Raw genomic sequence first — 14363 nt, 5'->3', positions numbered from 1 at the left:
ACGTGACATGTTAGAAAGAGCAGGAAAAAGCTGGTGGATGGATCATGAATCAACTGGAAAACTTGTTTTCTGATACATTTCTTCATTTGCTCCTTATAAACCAGTCTCTTCAAGAACAGCAGAAACAGGCATGTAGAATTCCACACTTGAACTGTACACTGATCCGGCACTGCACTCACAGTAAATCTGAGCTGATACCTAATGAGTGTGATGGACACAGTCCGGGCAGTGTCACTCGAGAGGCTCTAACAGGCAAAACTTCAAACGCCCATTCATTTGCTGACTCAGCGACCGGTTGGACAGGAAGCTGGAGGATTAGATGGTTGATCCAGGGCTAAGCGATGAGGCGACTGAAGAAAAAGTAGGAGAGTGTCTCCTCTGTGATTAAAGACTGGAGGCTCCTGACATGCACGATAGCCCCATGACTCCTGAGACCCCGGCCTGGGAGAGATAAAGTGATGGCTCGCCTCCTTCCTCTCTGCAGCGTCCGCGGCTGCAGCTGTAATTCACCCGGCTTCTAGTGAAGCCTTTTAACAACTTCCCTACTGCCTCTGCACCCCATCCCAACTGCATCACTCACAGGGCTGGAGAGGTGCAGTGTGGGGATGCAATAGGAAGAGAAATAAATGAGAGAGACAAAAGGAAGCAGAGGTTTTGCATTGATTTCAGGGGATTGAGCTGCAGTGAGGGAAATGCAGATACAAGCATCACCACAGACAGCATTACTGACAAAATGGAAATCCTTGCAGAGGTTATATGACAAAAGAAAAATAAATAACGCTTTGAACTTCTACATGGAAGTGCAAAAGGTTTACTCTGTCAAATCAGTTACACCAGAGGGGGGAATATTCACATAGTAATACCTCACTTATATCTGTCAATACAGATACCGTTCAGGGAATAAAATGTACTGTACATGGTGATCAACAAAAGTGTCCATTGTCTAAAGGAGGCCATAAGTAATTCATTCATTCATCATCCGGTGTCGTGGCCCGAACCTCACTGCTGTTCCACATCTGTGGAGCTGACACCCTTTAGTCTGCTTTAATACAGTGTGTATATGATTTCATCTAGAGTATGATATGTAAGAGATGTGGATATAAGATATGTTCTAACATATGAGGTATGATATAGCTGTGAAAGCTCTTGAGGCGTTTTTGTCATAAAAGAGAACAAAAATAATACACGTTTGTATCATATTATTTCATTAATTCCTACAAAAGAAATTTACACAACTAATTTGGATCGCCAAATACATTTCAGAGGAGATATAAGGTAAGTGCAGCCCCGGTTGTCTTCACTGGTGTCTTTCCCAATCCAGTGAGTTCACAAAACAGCACAAAACTCCCCCTGAAACTACAATTGTAATTTTATGTCATTATGTTTGTATATGGATTAAACAGTGAGCTATAGAGCTGCTTTAGACCTTCAAAGTAAACATATTTCCCAACATGTTCAAATATTTCTTTAATGTTAGGTTAGAAAGAACATGTTTTTTTTCAATATGTCGAGTTCTTCAGGTCAGTGCCACATTTTTCAGGGGGTGAGCAAAGATCATCAGCTTTCCTTAACCTTTATCACTCCTTTGCCTCAACATAACTGTTTGTTCTCTTTTTTTACCATAAATGGGCACGATAAGGAGAAAAGTGTACATGGTTGCAGTGAGTTTTTTTGCTATGTGGGTTGTGGCATTATTTATTCATCAGTGAGCCTAGCTTTAAATAGCTTATGGGTTGGTTATGAATTGGGAAAAAGAAAAGCTGCGAGGACATTGAAAGCTTCACTGAAGTAAGGGACTCGCTAATTCACCACACCCACACGGTCTTCCATTCAGCATTTATGAGGATTTACAATGTGTGATAAATGTATGATATGGAAAATATTTTACCTAAAAAGTGTCTTTCCAGCAGACAAAGGTCGATATCTCTATTAACATGTGTAAGTACGACATTACTCCCTTTTTATCTCTGATTTTGAGTTTGTCAGTTATTTGGTTCTGAGCCAGTTGTGTATAACTGTAAAGCCGACTGGATTACATTTTGTAATAACAAAACAAGGACATGTTGGAAAAATGAAACATCAGGCTAATCTAAAACAATGTTGGTTTTGAACAAATCAGTGCTGTATTAGTGAAATGGTAACTGACAACACAAGCAAAGAAAGATCATGTGTTTGGTTCAATACAGAAAAAGTTTTCACACAGAATATTATGACACAATATGATAAACAAAACCACAATCTTTCTAAACCTTAACCAAAGGCCGTTTGCTGTCCACAGCTAACAAAGGACGGGACACTGAATGCAAACCCCGGTCCCTGATGTCAAAGTCCTGCACTTTGCACTTTGTAAGGCTACCATCAACTTGAAACTCCTGGCAGCTAGTGTGTTTTTAGCACAACTTCATAGTGAAAACAATATTGTAACATTTAAGTCTGGACACAACTGTCTTCTGCTGCAAGAAAAAGGGATGATGTCAGCAAGAGAATGAAGCAAAATAGTGAAAACAGCTAATAAACTGTGAATCCTTGTGGAAAACAATAATGATCCCAAAATAAATTACAGTTCTTTACCAAATGTGCAAATGTGTGTAGTTAGAGCAAGGTGCAATGTAGGATAATGAGAGTTACATAAGGTATTATATATCCCACTAGGTGGCTAATGACGGGGGCTAGGGACTAGATCAGAGTATAATTACATTTTCTATCCTGATGTCCCTAACCAGATTTTTTCTACCATGCCTGAGATGTTTTACCCAGGTCCCAGTAGGATCCAGAGTTGGTGAAGTCAGATGCACAAAATTAACTCCTCCATTCTTCTCTACAGTACATTACTTTTATCTTTTCTCAGTGCCAGAATGTCAGGTCAGCAAGTCTCGTAGTCTAACTTTGATTTAGTTTCACTTTTGCTGCAAAACCTTGTGGAAAATCAGGGCACTGTGCACAGCTCGGACACTGGCAGCAACTCAGGGGAGAACAGTCCCACTGTCCATTGAAAGTAATGGCTTTCCTGTCTGCAATGTTGCACTTGTACGCTTGCTGTGAAAGCAGGGGGAGGCCAAACGCTCAGATATTAAAGTGCACACAAGCTTCTTTTCTGCTGCTTTTGTTTTAAAGCTGGTCAGTCATAGAATTACTAATTATTGTAAAGTATGACTTTACCAGAACTATTGTCCTGTGGAATGTTGTGCCAACCCAAAGAAACTCTCAGAGACAAATGATGCCTGTGCTCTGTTGCAATAGGCCCAAAGTGTGTATGTGTTGGTGACAGTTGCCACGGGCAGGAGAAGAGATTTTGGTACACAGGAGAACAGAGTGCACAACCATTTAAATGCATGAAAAGGAGGTTGCACTTGTAAAATATAGTAACAAATGGTGAATGAAAGCTCCCTCCAGTCGATGTGTAAGCCCTGTGCCTTGGCAGAAGACTTACAGATATAATCTTGCTGGCATCCAAGCTGAGATGATAGAATAATGCCAGTGAAGTACAGGGACTTGCACAGAGCAGGAGCCATAACTATGTTTACTTGCTACTTCTGCCTCTTAACACACAGGAAGACAAGACATATAAAGTAATTTTCTAATGCGTGAATACAGTTACACACATCTGCACGTGCTTATCATAATCCATGCATCATAACTGAACTCATGGTGGTGGAAGTTGAGTCAAGGGCAGCTTGACAGACGGAAATGATGGATGACTGGTTAGACCGCTGCCACCACAAGTGGGCAATAAATTATGAGATCAATGCCAACAGGCAAAATCAGATACTTTATGGGACAGAACTTGTTCTGAAATCAGATGTAATGAGTGATATCACCTCCATTCTGAATTCTAATTCTCATTGATGCCATAACTGGTCAAGCACTGCTTCCCTTGCTTCTCCTGATGGCCTCTGAATAATGCATTATATTCTGAAAGGGGAAACAGGACCGGACGGATCTGCATACACTGACAAGTAGAATGTATGAAGCATCACATTAAAGGGGAGTGAGAGGGGAATACACAAGATGATGAAGCTTGGGTATCGGTTCACACTCCTCGCATGGTGTACCAAGGCCCATAATTCCCCTGGAAATCAAGGGCAAACCTCATGGCAATGGATCACATCGCTGTTGTTTGCTCATTAGACGGAGGGAGAATTCAGCACAATGTTAACAACCACATCACCTTGCTCGTGTGTTTTTTCAAGACTTGTTTATGCAGCAGACATTTATTCTGGGGATAGAGTTAGGGGGGGGGATGATCAATCACGGGCCGCAGTTAATAAAATTACAGCCCACACTGGCTCGTACAACCCCTTGATTCATCACCTGCTGCCAGCGGCCTCCTGCCACACCCTATCAGTCTGGGCCACTGAAAACCTCCAGTCTGAGGGAGACTTTGGGGAAATCAAAGGCAAGAGACATGGATGGGATTTTCATTAGCAAACACTTTGCTTCCCCATGATATCTGACAGTTGTAAATGAGTGCCCATCTCCTGCAGGAGGCATCGGGCAGTCGCAGGAATGACTGACCAGTAGAGAGGAGCGTCGCTGCCACCATCACAGGAGGACGGGGTGATGGCGGGTGAGGAGCAGTGAGCAGCTGCTGCAGCCTGGGGGTGACCTACAGGAGGGAATAGCACATCTGTAACAGCTGACAGGCCAATAAGGGCCTGATGTCCCATTATTATCAGCAGCAGGTGGATGCAACGCAGTAGAACATCAGCACAGAGTCACACTGTGGATCTCGGCTGAATAGAGGTTCATCTACCGTGATCAGTGATAACTGTCGTGCATATGGCAATTATTCATCTGACTGATTCTGTCCAGACCTGCTTTTACTTCACTTATTAGTGTACTGTTACAACACTATAATATATGTGCTCTTTTCAGTGAAATCAGGAGCAAAGACCAGCAGTTAGTAACAAAATACAGCTGAATAAAACGACTGTTCATTTTTCCTCTCAACGCTGATTGGGCCATGATTCATAAAAGGCTTTCATTATAATGGGCAGGCTTCAACAGCCACTTATCACTGGTGTGGTTGAACATTATGTTTAGTTAAACTGAATAATCTTCCTCCTCTCCATCATTTTGTTGATTGTTCCTCATTTTACATATGAGACAGTTTCCAGTGTGAGAACGGAACAGTTTGTCAAAAGAGGTGTTGTTCGGTAGACAAACCCAACAGTTCCCACAATGAGCAGCACTTTGGCGACTGTGGAGAGAAAAACTCCTTCATTAACTGCAAGAAAACCCTCTAGAACCAGACTTAATGTGGGCGGCCATCTGCCTCGACCGGTTAGGGTGAGCAGGTGGGAGGGAACCCATAGTGACAAAGTTAGTAAAGTAGGGAAATTAATAAATATGGGGGCAGAGAGACAGAGAGAAGGGGAGAAGTGTTCAGTGCATGATGGGAGTTCACACAGTTCACAGACTTACTGGGACGTCCTAATAATAAACAATTACAGTAATCTAGTCTAGAGGTAACAAATGCATGGACTAGTTTCTCAGCATCCTTCTGACACAGGATGTTCCTAATTTTCATAATATTGCGCAGGTGGAAGAAAGCTGTCCTTGTTTTATATGTGGGTCAAATGACATGTCCTGGTCAAACATAACTCCAGGTTCCTCAGAGTGGAGCTAGAGGCCAAACTAATACCATCCAAGGTGACTATCTGGTCAGACAGTGTTTCTCTCAGGTGTTTTGGCCAAGTACAATGACTTCAGTTTTGTCTGAATTTAGAATCCAATACCTGTGACTAGAATTTTTGCTATTAACTATAAATGACGATGATATAATTCCTTGCTGCCATGTGCATTCAAAGTTGAACAGAAATAATAGCAAAGGATGTAATAGGATAAAAAAAGTAAAATATAATGACAGTACATTGTCATACAAAGAAAACGGCACATCGGAAAAGTATAACACACAGTAATGTCAAAAGTTTGAAAAACTGGATTCTGTGGGATGAAGAAAAAATAAATCACTTCCTTTTGTGTCTGTTGGAATCACTATGTGCCTTGCTCAGCTCAGACTGGAAGCAGGGGAAACCAACTAGCATTCAAAAGAATATGCATATCAACACCTCTACTTCTTGTTTACATCTTGTTTACACAAATTGAAATATATAATAGCAAACTGGGGTTTCAAGAGGGGTTGTGTGCTGTATTGGACACAATAAATGTACATAAATCGTGCAGATATGCAAACTCAAGCTTAACATTCAAAGAAACATTTTGATATCTTCTGCATTATGATGGATATGGAGCTGTCGCATAGGCTGCTACTGCTGCCCTTTGGTTTGAGAATGAATTAAATAAATATTCAGTTATTATTCTGGGTCATATTCAAACTATTGTGTCCATTTGTTCTATGTTTACTGTCCTTAAACCCCTTTGTTATACAAGTTTGAAATTGGACTCTGGCAAAATTCCACATCACGGCAGTCAGCACAAGCCTCCTAGCTTCCAAATTTCCAATCGGCCACCATCTCCCAAACTCCCACAGTCTTCTGAATAAATTTGTAGCTGACAAAATTATTTAAAACACAATTTAATTGGCCTCCTGGATTATCTTTTGTAGTATCTTTTCTACTCTGGGTGGCACCTACCTTGTAAACATATGGTGACCAGATGTCCAGGTTTGTCTGAGATTGGCGAATATCTATAAAACACTGAAAAGATTCACTACCAAATTGTCCTGGATAAAATAATAATTATAATATAAATATATTATTTCAGTGCATATACCGACATCTATCAATTACAACCACAACTTCATTTCCTGCCCCAGTGTAAAAACATAAATCGGGCACCACACTATGTCCAGTTGTCAAGGTTGTGTCTCATAGGCTAGTGTCACATGCTTTGACGCTATTGGCTCTTTCGTATAAAACGTTTGAGTATACTAGCAATAAGCTGTCATGCAGAAACGATAGTCTTGCTTTTTTTTCAAAGAGCTCCGATGGCTTAGTTCTTCCTTCATAAGGTACTGGCAATGAAAACACTTTCTCCACGATGTCCACGGAGTTAAACTGTGTGCTTGGTAGGCGTGCACATTTTTCCCCTAATACTTCCTTTTAATATTAGAGTTTTGCTGACTTTGAGGTAACCTCTTCACAATTGGTTATTAACTTTGAACATTATTGAAGCAATTTTACACTTTAAATATCTGTGTAATTATAAGCTCTCCAAGAGTTAAAAAGCATTTGTAGGTTATGGTTAACCTGTAGTGGTGTTAGCAGTAGAAGTAGGAAGCTGCACGGCTGGGCCAATGTGATGTCACATAAATTAGCAGAGACAGAATTAGATAAGATGATTATTGTAAAAACTTCCAAAATAATAAGTTATTCAGGAACACTTTGTCATGATTGACCCATTTATTGCACAATGGGAATACAGTTATGCTTGGCGCGGATGGCTCCATTCTTTGGATGTTCCCTGGATAAACCAAGCAGCATGCTGAGATAAAACAGGGACCATGTGCAGAACCCCCCCGGTGGGCGTAGCAGGCAAGATATATTTGTTCAAGATGAATATCGTTTACAAAAACCATGTTTGGACTCAGTGCTAAAAGGTGGAGGCTGGGGTGGTGGAGGCAAGTTGCCGGCAGCAGGGGCGTGGGTGGCGTGTGTAGCTGAGCAGGGATCAGTGAGGAGGTCGTATTTAAAGGGAGCGCTTTGGTGAGAGAATGGGCTGTGATTGGTGGGTGACTGACGAGCACCTATAAGCCTATCGTAGCTGACAGCTTATGACAGCTGACCACATGACTCATGGTCCTGCATGAACTAACGCGATGCTTCATAAATAGAGCCAACAGGCGGACTAGTCGAGGTAGTGAGGTCTGGTTTAAGAAACTGGGCAGGCAGAGGTCCTGTCTTTCTTTGACTGGTTTCCAGATAACAGAGAAAACTTGCAGACAGGATTAAAGACAAAGACAGGGCTGCCCGCTGTGTGATGGACCTGAGGCATATAGTAGAGTATTAGAAAAGCAGGAACTTAACTGGAACTTTATAAGACTGGCAAAGAGGTGGAGTCATTGAGGGAGATGATTGGAAGATGAACGTGTCCAGAAGCCCAGCACACTAACACACACTCACACACACACACACACACACACACACACACACACACACACACACACACACACACACACACACACACACAAAATGGAGTGTCAGCTTGATTCAAGGGCAAAAACAGGAGAGGAAGATTGTGAATAAGGACGTAATCCTACCAGTGACCATCATTATATCATTTTAAATAGTAGCAGAGCTTTTAATGCATCAGTCCTTGATAAACCAATATGCTATAGAGCCAACAGAGCCAACAGGAGCTGAACGTGGTTCTATCATCATCCTGAGAAATAAGAGACCTGTGTTTAAGACAAGGTGAATGAAGCCCGGCAGCTCCATTTACAGTCTCATTACTGGGAGAGAGTCTCTGTTAGAGACGCCTGGAAATGACTCCCAGCCTCTCCACACTCTCTGTGCACTGAAGCACGGTGGAGCAGCCGACTGCCGCACCACTGTTGACACAGACGAATGGAAAGGCTTTGTTTGCTGCATGTGTGAAGTTCGGCCGCCACACAAACAGAGAAAGAGAGGGAGTTTGTAAGAGCTATACGGGCCTTACAAAGCAAACCAGAGGCTTGCCATTTAGTTTCCTGTATAGCTAATGATCAGTTACAGTACAGCACTGCCCGGAGAAAGAGAAGAAGAGTAGAGAGGGAGGAGGCGGGAAAGGGATAGCCACCACAAATCAATACGAGGAAAGCAGATGAATAGATTTCCAATTCAAACCGTCCCAAAGTAGCTCTGCTAATGACCTGGAGGGCTGTAATCCAAGGTGTCGGACACGGGAATGCACTCACAGGGCTTGGTGCCATGACCAAATCATAGCCCAGATGTCCTCCACTCTCACTCCATTCACATTCTTCAGAAACATAGTACACAGCCATTGATCTCCATCTCCATCCCATTCCTTCACCCTTTACAGCAATGACTGTCTTTGTGTCACAGGGAAGACAATCTGGTTTTGCTCTCTGTGTGAGGTAAGCTTTGCCTCTTCACCCATACCTTCTACGTCTTGGAGTCACACTTCCTGTTTTGGAGCAAAACATTACCAAACATAATTGCAGCAATTGAGTAAAAATTGTATCACAAAAAAGTGATGCAAGTTACCTTTTTGTGATTTGGTGATTAAATGCACTGGACACAGGCTGCTGTTCTGGCTATGCTCTAAAGCTAAAGAAGGAAGTAACCTGAAACAACACAAATCACTTAACATCACAGAACATTCAACAAATAAGGGCGCGCGAAGGAGGCGATGTTACCATGTGGCACAAAAACTAATTGTCAGACAATGAAAATAAGACCCAAGTTGTAATTAACTAGAACTTTCTATTAGAAGGTATGTTTTTACAGCCTTCTGGAGCGTGTTTGTTTTTTGCCTCTATCGCGAGTCACAAACATCATGAATACACCCACTCACTCGTGGTGAATCCTGCGGAGGATCTCTTGCTGCGTTATCAGATGGGTCTTATTCGGACATTCACTGGAGTTTTTACCCGGGGGCTGGCCACAGAAAGTCTGGAGCTATTTGGACGTCCTCTCATAAACAGCCCCGCCGGATAATATGTGGAGATTCTCCAGAGTTCAGTGCATGTCTGAAAGCAGCTATGAAAACAGAATGACAGTTGGTTGAATTTCCACCTTACAAAGCTTCCTTTTCAGCCCTGGTGTATGAGCCTCTCTTGTCTCTCAGCATAAATCCACCTCGCTGAGATTCTCCAAAATACTTTTTCTCCCTTTTTCTGTTCACCCATCTCCCTCATATCATCCTCTCCTGACTTTTTGCCATCTGTCTGCCTTGCTCCTAGCCAGGCTCCTCAACTCCACCGCTCCACCTGCTTCTCAGCCTTCAGCTCTCCACACCATTGAATTGTTCACAATGAGCAGAGAGGCAGGAGCTCAGGGTACATGTGAACAGGGAGGCTGAATGATCCCGAGTCAGTAGTTGCTGCGCATGGCGTATATACAATACTAAACTATACACAAGCTCAGATGAAGAAAACAGAGTCAAGCTGTTTTGTCTGCAGAAAGGGGCTTGATTGTTTCCACACACTTTGGATGTGATTGGTGTTAAATAGCTTGATATGTAGAAGAACATAAATTTTCAATCTATAGATGTGTTCATTATCAACAGGTCAGCTTATGTGCTTAAAATATAACTTCACACGGCAAAAACTTCTTAAACTGTTGTGGATGTTATATATTGTACAACAGATGGAACAAAGTAGTTGGTATTTGAAATGTTGTAAAATCTAATATATTTACTGTGTGGGGGATATTATGATAATGTTGATTATCTTGAACTGATTTTCCTTCTCTAGCCCGCACAAAACATTGAACCTCACGATTATGAAATACTGCCACATCACATCAACTGCAGTCAAACAGATAAGTATTAATCCAAGTAACACTAAAATACATATATATATATATATTACAGTATGATTGATATGTATTGTTATAACTGTTATAATACATCCACACTCAGTATGTAGTAATTTGTTGATTTACAGGTAGGAATCTAGTTTGATGGTGAACATTCTTGCATCACGACCTGTAAACATCCTTGGACTAATAAAGCATTAAATAATGTGCCAGTGTTGTTCAACAACACTTATTGTCTCATAGTAAAAGTAATTCATGGTTTGTTACATTTTGTATTTTATCTTCTTGATGTTTCCATAGCTTCTATTTGTTATGACAGCATTACATAAGTAACTGCTGAGATTTGGGCTCACTGCTGTAATGAAGCCAGAAATTTGGTGTTGCTTATAATATAAAGGGCGGGACAAGTATATATCTGGATTAATCCTGTAAGGGGGTCATGTGATAGGAGCCTGACGAATCAGCAAATTCTACATTAAGACAGAAAAGACCCATTTAGCAAGCAGTGTCTACGTCATAATTTTCACTCTGTAACCAAGCAGAGCATGGACATACTCCATGCATAATACAACACAGGGTAGGAGGGAACTGTAGTTTTAAACAAAGTGCATATTTGACAGAAACATCAAGAACATGCCATGGCTGTAAATGCCAAGCCTCAAGCAGCTTATTAAACAAATGATGGCCAGCCAATGGCTGTTGAGCTGCTGTACAGTGGGGGCTTTGATTTCTTGCCTCATCAGTCACTCATTGCACAGTAGGGAATTATTTAAGTTTGGGCGGACATTTACTGTCGAGGGGTCACTTATCAGGCTATTTATCTCCAGGGCTAAATCCTGCCTCAGAGGAAATGGAGGTAGGCTCAGCTCAATGAGAGCTGGACCGTGGAGAAGCTTCTTCCACTGTGTCAGTATTGAGACTTGGGCCACGTCTGTCCATTCGTACGTCCTATGACTTAGGGGTGGGCGAATCGATTCCCAAAAACTCAATACTACCCAAACTCTGTTCTCCTTGTGAGGATAGATGCTCATGTCAATAGAATGGATACAAAGGGATTAGTTTCAGTTTCTCTTTTCTATGTTGTACGCACACATAGAGGAAAAGAGCTGTCTAAACTCCTACTCTCTCCTTCTCTCCACTATTGTTTCTGTGTGTTGTCCGCATGACACAACAGCAGCACACTGTTCACACAAAAACTACACGTGCAGCTCACCGGGGTGCACACCCTGACCAGTCGCTTAACCTGACATTCAGTGATTCCTGAAGAAAAGAGGAGAGCCATTTACCGCTGTAAATGAAAATGTTGCCAACTGTGATGTGAGTAGGAAGGCTGTTCGCTATTGTGGCAACACCACAAAGTTGTTTAAACACATAAATGAAACAGGAAAAAAGGAGCGAGGAGGAGATGCCTCAGCAGCACCCAGACCCCGACACAAAGACAGAGCTCACTGACAGAGTCTTTTCAGAAAGGCAGAGATAATCAGGTATATAGTAGTGGCAATAATATCATAGATTAACTGTAATCATTTGCTGACAGCAGACTGATTAAATAAAGCAGACTATATTTAGACATTGAAATAATATATTCATATTCATATTCAATGTTAAGAACCTTGCTCTAATGGAAGGACATCATAATGGTTGAGGATAGTTTGTGATTTTGGTAAATTATTTTCATTTTTATTATTATTTTTAAGAAGTTTGAAAATAGTATTATTTATCCTTATTTAAAAAGACCGTCATGTATACTTTAATTTTAAATGATAAATCAATACTTTTTGTTATTTGCAGATAAAAATGTCCTGTGTTAAATAAAAACTACTGGTATCTGCAATATTGGCCCTAAATTACTTGTATGAGATCGAAACCAAATTTTATGGTATCGCCCACCTCTTCCTTCTTGTGGGCCACAACCACCAAATTCCCTTAGTTCATGTTGCAATGATAAGGTTGAGACTTGTGACAGAGTAGAGGAGCAACTCTCTATTTTAACACACAAATTACCAGCACTGTAACTTAATGCAAAACAGTAAAAGCTTTGTGGTAAATATGGGTTTTGATGAAGTTCATCAGTAAATGTACCTTTGTTCTTTTGCAGTACGAGATTGTGATAGATGTAAGACGTCTCCTGACTCCATGTACAAGAGAAAGCCAAACACTTCAGTGGACCAGTAATATTCTTAGCTACAAATGATAACGCTCAAACGCTTTAAGCCAACACTTAAGTCATAGAAAAATGGGTCAAGGTTTTAATTAAAATGAAGTGTCAGCTTGATTCATTATGATCATTGTGGTTATATACTCAGACTGACTCGACAGAAGCATCATGTTAGGAGCTCTCATCATGCACAAGTGATTCTATCAAGTAGACTATGATAAGACGGTTAAAAGTGTTCGAGATATTAGACAAACTGAATTAACTGTCCATCTGTACAAGTATCCACCACCTGAACATAGCCTGTGCATATTTGGTGCTGGCCTACAGAATGAAGGCTCTTACATGTATTTCTAAGTCCTCTAATGTTAGAGTAGGGGCAGCAAGGTAGTGTGGTAGTTGGCACCGTCGCTTCACAGCAAGAGGGATCGGCTGGAATCTTTTTGTTTGCATGATCTCCCAGTGTCTGAGTGGGTCTTCTCAAAATGTACCAACTGGTTGTTTGTATGTGTATGTTGACCCTGTGGCCCACGCTGGCGACCTGTCCAGGGTGTACCCTCGCGACCCTAAGCGGTGGAGATAATGGATGGATGGATGTTCAAGTACAATTTGGTCGTAGTTTATATGATGTCTTAGTTATGTTGCACACTTTAATTAAAATGTGTGTTTTTGAGTAGTTTATACTATCATTATGTCTATAATATCTGTCTCTTATATAGTACATGGAGTATTGTTTGGCTCAAATGTTTTCAATCTGATTCTAATAGTTTTAATCTGATTCTGTTCCATAGGTCATCTGTGCAAGCACTTTAAGCAACTTGATTATTATGATGGGTGCAAAGAAGGAAGTCAGTTGAACCATGATGACTAAAGTCCTCTAAACTCAAGGAAGTAGTCATCATAACCTAAACCATGATGTTTTAACAAACCTAAACAAACCGTGTTTATCGTCTGCTGCTGGTACTGTACATTCCTGTGGGTTGTATAAAAGGCTAGAAACAAGTGACTGTGGTCAATTGTGTGAGATGACTTGTTGATTTGTATTATGATTCGTGTGAAGTCAATAAACTACAAAGCTACAAGATAAGCAGTGATAACTAGTAGGTAGCAGTGATTTAAACAATGGTACTGTCATATAATAATTCAGTCTGAAAGTTGAAATAATGATTTAGGACCTAAATGGTCAACATGAGATATGTTTGACCTACTAAAAACTACTTTGATAATTCAAAGATAGCTCAAATCCAGGAGGTAAAACTTTTAGTATTGATGGTTCGTATATCACGTTTCTGGCAGGCAAAGGATTACTGTTGATTTAGCACACCTGTACGTGGTGTGACATTTAATATTTATGCAGAACACAGACACTGCTTGCCAAGAAGCAATCCCCCGAGTATTATTAAATTGGCCCTGGGTAGCATGGCATATTTATTCCCTCACAGGTTGTGAAGGCTGTCACAGGTAGGGTTATTTAGGTTATGATTTAAAGGCATCCCAGGCTCCTCAGCACTGACAGCACAGAACGTGTGAAAAGCCCCAAAACAAGGAAACAAAGAGTCAAAAACTGGTGAATATCCTGCTGTATTTATCCAGAATGAACACCGGCACTCCAGCAACCTTGTCCTTTTTGTTGACACCCTCTAATTTGGTCTGAAAGGTAATTGGGTGCATGATGGATGTCCTGCTCTTTTATTATGTTGATTCATCCCTTGGATCTCAGACTGTCTGTCAAGATTTCCTCTTATAATTCTCCATCATGGGCACTT

This window comes from Hippoglossus hippoglossus, chromosome 24 (assembly GCF_009819705.1).
Source record: "Hippoglossus hippoglossus isolate fHipHip1 chromosome 24, fHipHip1.pri, whole genome shotgun sequence".
Taxonomy (NCBI): Eukaryota; Metazoa; Chordata; class Actinopteri; order Pleuronectiformes; family Pleuronectidae; genus Hippoglossus; species Hippoglossus hippoglossus.
This window is presented reverse-complemented; position numbering follows the sequence as displayed.